Genomic DNA, 7,593 nt, shown 5'->3' with positions numbered 1-7,593 from the left:
AAAGGGGGAGGCGGAGGGGGAGAGGAAGGGAAAAGGGAGAGAATCCCCAGCAGGTTCCACACCCAGTGTCGGAGCACTATGTAAGGCTCAATCTCACAACCCTGAGATCATGACTGGAGCCAAAAATCAAGGGTTGGACGCTTAACAGACTGAGCCACCCAGGCACCCCTTATGCGTTGATTAAAGTCCAGTTTCTTTTATAGCCTGCCATGTCGATCTATGTCTCCTCTAAATGACTGGTCGCAGACAACAATAGTGCTTTTCTTGCTTTAAAAAGTCAAACTGAATTGAAGCATAATTTTCATCAAGCTTATCCTAGTCAAAATATTCTATTTTCCCCTAGCAGTTAGTGCCACAACAATCCCTAAAAATATCTCCACTGTCATTCTCTAATTCAAAAAAAATTCATTAGAAAATAAATGCTCAACCTTCTAGAAGATTCCACAATTCTGTTTTTTTCATATAGAGGTGATTAATTGAGCACGGTGTCTCATTGGTAATCAGATCCTCATACCAACCTTATCTATCACTTATCACTGGTTAAAACTACTGGGGAGGTCACTTACCTTCTGTAGGCGTGCTCACTTTCTTCACTAGGAAACTGGGATGGTTAAATGATTTTGGAATCCCATTCACCACTAAATTCTATATTACAACCAAAACTGCATAACCCAGGCTTTATTAACACTTTTTAAAAAAAATTTTTGGTTTTTTTTAATACTTTATTTTCTAATCTAGGAAGAAAATCACATCCTCATGTAACAAATTGAACAATGAAACCCTTTTTAATGACCAGAATAGTGCTCTCTGCATTTTTATTGATTTTTGAAATGTGACTCACAGGTTGTCTTTATTTTTCTTTTGTCATATTTTATTTTTCAATTTGTCTGGAAAAGGCCAAAACTTCATATACACATAATGAGAAAAATTAATGTGAAAGTAAAATATATCTTACATACTGGGAAAAACATTAAAAACTTGACCAAATGACACTTTTGCCAGAGGAACCAATTTTAGTTGAACTCCTAAATTCTAATTCTATCTTGTATGTTTTATTTAGAGGCAATCTGAATCTTCTCACACTGCAAGAAGTCCTCCCAATAATGTTAAACTTTAAAATTTAATGTTTATGAAAATATAAGAATTAGTCAAGCCTTACAATCTCGGGCAAATTGAAAAAATTAATGCACCCATCTTCTTTCCCAGCATCCGCAGCAGTGACCACAACAAGTCAGTCAAATTAAGTGAAATAAAGAAATACTCTCTAGGTATAGGTGTTTGAGGTTAAAGTCTGGCTTACAGGCTCTTAATATAGGCCTCAATATCTCTTGATAAAATTCACAACAATGGTTAGCATTTTTGAGTGGCTAATATATAAAAAGGTGCTTTATCTTATAATCTATAATCTTTATAAAAAACCCACTCAGAAGGAAATCTTACCCCTATTTTTCAGAGAATGAAACAAGGTCAGAGGAACTAACTTGCCTAAGGTTACTAAATCTGGTTAAAGAGGAGTTAAGTCATACTTTAACCCAGATGTGCCTGATTCCAGTATTTACATTCTTTTCATTTTAATACAGTTAATATGTGCAAGACAATATGCTTATCTTCAGGTTGCCCATATGTTCAGATTTAGTGAAGCAGAGGTATGTGCAGATTTATCTAAAGCAAAAGCAGTCTATAGCAGAACCTGTGACAGAAGCTCAAAGGGCCCACTCCCGTTCACTTGGAGAAGAAATGATGAATGTTTAGCAAGGTGGAGTTTATGTTATTTGCCAGAATTCCTCTTAGGGGCAACACTTTATTTGTTAGAATTTTTTTGGCACAAAACTTTATTAGTGCTGAGATGGACAATTCCTGAAAGAACATACACAAAACAACAAAAACCAGTTGCATAGTAACGAAGAAAGGACTTCAGGGGAGAAAAAGGTTGATTGTATTAACTTATTTGAGAGAGGGAGCAAGCACGGAGTGGGAGGGGTAGGGGCAAAGGGAGAGGGAGAAGCATATTCCCCACAGAGCAGGGAGCCCAACATGGGGCTCAATCCTAGGACCCTGGGATCAAGACCTGAGCGGAAGGCAGACACTTAACCAACTGAGCCAGGTGCCCCAAGAAAGGAGGATTTATAAATGAGATCTTACAGGTTGTGCAGAATAAAACCCCCACAACTTTCCTATTGTCAGTATGATCTGCATTGGTGGTTCTCCATCAGGGCCAATTTGACAATGTCTAGAGACAGATTTGGTCATCACAGCTCAGGGGAGGGGTATTTGCATCTCCTGGGTTGAGCCCAGTGATGCTGCTAAACATCCCACCATGCACAGGATGGCCTCCCAAAACAAAGAATCATGTAGCCCAAATGTCAGTAGTGCCATAGTTGAGAAACCTTGCAAAAGATTAAGCAAAACACCACTTCTCAAATTCAACTGCAGAAAAACCAAGAAGGGAGTTCAGCAAGGAAAACAAAGGATATTTTTTTCTTGTGCACTGTTCAACATAAAACCCCCCACCAACATTCCTGTGTTTGGTATCACCTATATCAGTGATTATCAGAGTTGACTTGCCCCCAGGGGACATTTGGCAATGTCTGGAGACATTTTTGGTTGTTCCTCCTAGGCGGCAAGACTGTTATTGGCATCTAGTGGGTACAAGTCAGGGATAAACATCCTATAATGCACAGGGCAGCACCAAAACAATGGATTTTTCAGCCCAAAATGTCTATGGTATTGATGTCAAGAAACTGTGGTTTACACTGACTGACAAAAGTTCTGAGTGAATTGGGTTTTTTTGTTTTATTTTGTTTTGTTTTGTTTTAGAAACTCAAGGAAATACTGATTTCTGCATCCAAACTAGAACAGAGTGAAGGCAGATCACTGAGCATGCACTGACACAGGAGACAGTATGAGGCTGCAGCTAACCTCAGTTATTCCCGTACAATCCTTAGTATGGTGATTCACATTCAGTAGGTACTCAACAAATATTACATCCCTTCTGCCCTGCTTCTCCCATCACCCATTATAAAATACTTATTCACCACAATCCTGGGTGCTGTTACTCACACCATTGGGTACTGGTTCCCCCATTTGGCAAACCCTTTCTCCTTCCTCTTTGCCAGGTCAAATGAGACTCATCATTCTGTGTCCAGTCCAAGTGCTACATCTTCCCCAAGATTCTACCTGCTCTCCTCCATTTCAAAACTTCTATAGTTCTTGTTATCTACCAATAATGTTGACATTTGTACTAGTTTGCATCCCTGCTGAGACAATTTTGAAAAAATCAAATTAAGAGAAATTACACAAATATTTAAATAGACTATAAAAAACTAACAGTTACAATAGTTTTATCCTGTATGATTGACAAATCATGAGAGAACTGTCCAGAACTAAATCTGCATAAGAAGCTAGTATAGTATACAATAAAGGTGGAATCTTTAAGTAAAGTCTATTCCAAAACAAATTTTTAAAAAATTCAAAAATACATAACACACATACATACCAGGACAACTGATCAACAATCAAAATCCTACTCTGAAAAAAAATCCCTACTAGCTTCTTGCTTTTTATTAAAAAAAAATAAAAGAACTTGAAGCTCACTCATACAGGAAAATAATTTCTGATATTAAAGTAGAAAAAAATTAAACATAAAAGCAACCACAGAAACCTAAAGGTAAATATTAATAGGTTTAAAAATGTAAAAATGAAATGTCAAAAATACCCTACATGGCAAAGGAAACAATAATTTAAAATATATAAAACAGTCACAGCTATTGACATTTAATATACAGAGATTTTTACCAAGAAAAAATAAAGGGTGAAGCCCAAAATAGATATATGGGCAGAAATGTAAAAGGCAGTTCACCAAACAGACAAACAAGTAAGCAGTAAACATGAAAAACTGCTTAACTTCTTTCTAATCAAATTAAAGAAAGTTAAACCAATGACCTAATTTTATTCTCTAGAAAATTGGGCTGGGATTTTAAAAATAAGACTGGAAATACCTAATACTAATAAGGATACAGGGAAATAAACATTGATAAATTATAATTTGGTAAAATTATATTCCTTGGAGGGGTAGTTGGCATTATGTATAAAATCAGTTCATGTTTAATACAGTCTGACCCAGTAATAACCAGATCCAGACATTTACCTTAAAGACATAATCATATACCCGTACTAAGACGTATATACAAAGCTATTTATCACAGGGTTGCTTAGAAGAACTAAATTTTAGAAAACAACCCTGAAAGTCCAATGACAGGATACTAGTTAAATAAACTGCAGCATACCTATTCCTGATTTGCTCTAGGAGAAATGATGTTCTTAAAGAATATTTAAGAGTAAAAGGGGAAGTTTATAAATGCATCTATTTTTAGAAATTCACATTGGCCCATAGTATCTAGATAGAAAAAAGCAGATAGGATAGACACACATTAATGTCAGTCATAATTTGCTATATTATGAAATTACAGGTGGTTTTAATATTTTTCTAAAGTTTCTACACTTTTATTATAATAAAAATGATATTGTAATTTTTAAATAACTGCTTCAAAAGTAACTTAATGAATAATTAAATGACTAAAGAAATTAATCAAGAGGCGTTGTAGTTGAAAGTATTCAAAATACAAGCATCTCTTCTGTTTCCCCATTAAAACGCAAATATCACTGATGGGAAACCTCTCTTTCCCACCACTACATCTTGAGCGCTGAAAACAATGCCTATGGAACACAGTAGAAGCACAGTAAATACCTGAACAAATTCGTAAAGAAAAAATTGAAAGTAAGTACATTATTTTATTTTCATTGAAACAAAGTAAGCTTTTCTATTTCTGTTTCTTTTTTTTTTTGTCCGGTAACATCTATTGGCCTATACCTCATCTTCTGTTTAATAATAAGAATAATGTTAAATGTTGTCACCACAAAACAAAACAAAAACAAAGGAACACAGGGCAACTTTAGCAAGTGCTGGATATGTTTATTTCCTTGATTGTGGTGATGGTATCATGAGTGCTTACACATGCCCAGAGTCATCAGACTGCACACATGAAATTTGTGTAATTCTTTGTATATAAATAATACCTCAGTAAAGCTAATTTAAAAAAAAAAAAAGAACTGGGGATGGCTCCCAACTTATTTGGAACAGAGACCTGTTGTCCTTTTCCATGTGACCAATGGGAACTCTAGTTCTGTTTCTTTGTTTTGTTTCAATAATTACATGGATTTCACAGTCAGGGTTTTCTAACTCTTACACATCAAAATGAAGTAAAAAATTATCAGATAACATTTGTTAAAAAAATGACACTGCAGTACTTATCAAAAGGATTCCAGTTTTCCTTAAAAATATTATAGCCATATGCAAATACACTCATGTTTGTTTGTCAGTGCTTAGAGACAGATTTGTCATGATACATGAGAATATTAATAATTGTCGTCTCTGCAAAGTTAGGTTGGGGAAAGCAATTATGTAGCTCTCTTACTCATGTAATAAAAACTACTTTCTGTATGAATACCAAACACAGTATATATGTCATCAAGACTAAGTCTAAGACTCAAGCATTTGAGGTTCTTTTTTAATCAAGCATACAGCAGAATCTCAAAGTAATCTACTTCTGTGCAGAAATAAAATTTGGGGGTTCTTATGGTTTTACTTGCAAAATTTGGAATTGTTTTCATTTTATTTTTTTAAATTTTTTTAAATTTTTATTTATCTGTCAGAGAGAGAGAGCGCGCGCACACGCACAAGCAGGGGGAGCAACAGGCTTCCATCGAGCAGGGAGCCCGACGCGGGGCTCGATCCCAGGACCCTGGGATCATGACCTGAGCCGAAGGCAGCCGCTTAACCGAATGAGCCACCCAGGCGCCCCTGAATTGTTTTCATTTTAGGAAGAAGCAAAAATTGTGTGAGAACACAAAAAGAGAAAGACAAAGATTATGAATTCTGTCCATGTGAAGAAATAGCTTTCTGATGCCACAAAATAAATAAGCAGGAGGAAGAGGAGGCACCCACAGAAAGGGGCATTTTCACCTCATTTTACAGATGCTCTGAGAGGTCATACAACTTCCCCACAGTAGGTGAATAGTCGAGCTGACTAGCTCTGGGCTTAAAATTATAAATTCTGTAAAGAAGCAGTGTAGATTGTACAGAAACACAGGAGCGATGAGAAAGACATTAAGGGAAGCATATGGATACCTCACTTCGTACCAAAAAGGTACGTATTTTCAGGTATTTTCACAGTTGGTATTTTCACACTTGGCAATGTTTTTTCTACTCTTCTCTCCTAGACACGGGAATTTATTCAGATATTTATTGTGCTTCTACTATGTTCCACAGGCATTGTTTTCAGTGCTTAAGGTGCAGTGGTGGAAAAGAAAGAGGTTTGCCATCAATGATATTTGCATTTTAATGAGGGAACTAGAAGAGATGCTTGTATTTTTTTTTTAAAGATTTTATTTATTTATTTGAGAGAGAGAGTGAGAGAGAGAAAGAGCACAAGAGGGGGGAGCGGGAGAGGGAGAAGCAGACTCCCTGCCGAGCAGGGAGCCCGATGCGGGACTCGATCCTGGGACTCCAGGATCATGACCCGAGCCGAAGGCAGTCGCTTAACCAACTGAGCCACCCAGGCGCCCGAGATGCTTGTATTTTGAATATTTTCAACTACAATGCCTCTTGATTAATTTCTTTAGTCATTTGTTATTCATTAAGTTCTCTAGGCCTGGGGAGAAGAGTAGGAAAGTGTGTCTGTAGTTTTCTAGCACTGGAGAAACGTGGATAGTAAATTCAAAGTTTAAAATGATAGAACTACAAATATTGATTAATGCAATCAGACTTTTCAGAAGTCCTTTTAAAAGATCAGTCTCAACAATATGGTGAGAGATCTGTTCACTTAGACATTTAGTAAACTGTGGACCACAGCAATAACAAGAGGTAAAAGGAATGTGCTCCTACTATGTTCCACAGGTACATAAAAATATATATTTAAGACGTATATATGAAAGACTGCAATAAAGCCTTCCTATTCATGGCTGGGGGGAGGGATGGGAATGCAAAATAAGCAAAATAACCTGCCAGTGTAACAAGTCATAAATTCAGTAGTCAATTTATAACCTCTATTGTCTGAATTTGTGGGAATAAAATTATGAAGTGCCACCTTAGCAATATTGAGGGTGGCAGACACTGGTGGGTTACCCACTGAACAGTCACCCCCACCACCTCCCTCCTATTTGCTGGCATAACCCACTCCCCATGATTCGGTTCAAAAAGCCAGAAAAAAAAAAAAAAAACACAGCCTATTCTCCCTTGCAGCTACAGCATTGGCATGAGACTCAAACCTGCCCCATGGGACTGACAGGAAAATGGGCTTGGCCATTTTAAAGAAAGATCTTCCTTCCTTAAGAACAGAGGCATGCAGGGATAAGCTCTCCTTTCTGCTTTTGTACCTAATTGTGTGAAGACATGAGGTTTTAACAGTCATTTTAGAGAGTGACAAAGTAAATCTGAAGACCACCAATATGTTAGGCATGACAGAACATAGATGTGGAGAGCACCTAGATCCTGGATGGCATCACTGGGCTGGGGAATTAGAGCCGGTGTGGCAG

This window comes from Neomonachus schauinslandi, chromosome X (genome assembly GCF_002201575.2).
Source record: "Neomonachus schauinslandi chromosome X, ASM220157v2, whole genome shotgun sequence".
Lineage (NCBI taxonomy): Eukaryota > Metazoa > Chordata > Mammalia > Carnivora > Phocidae > Neomonachus > Neomonachus schauinslandi.
Note: the sequence above shows the minus strand (reverse complement) of the source record.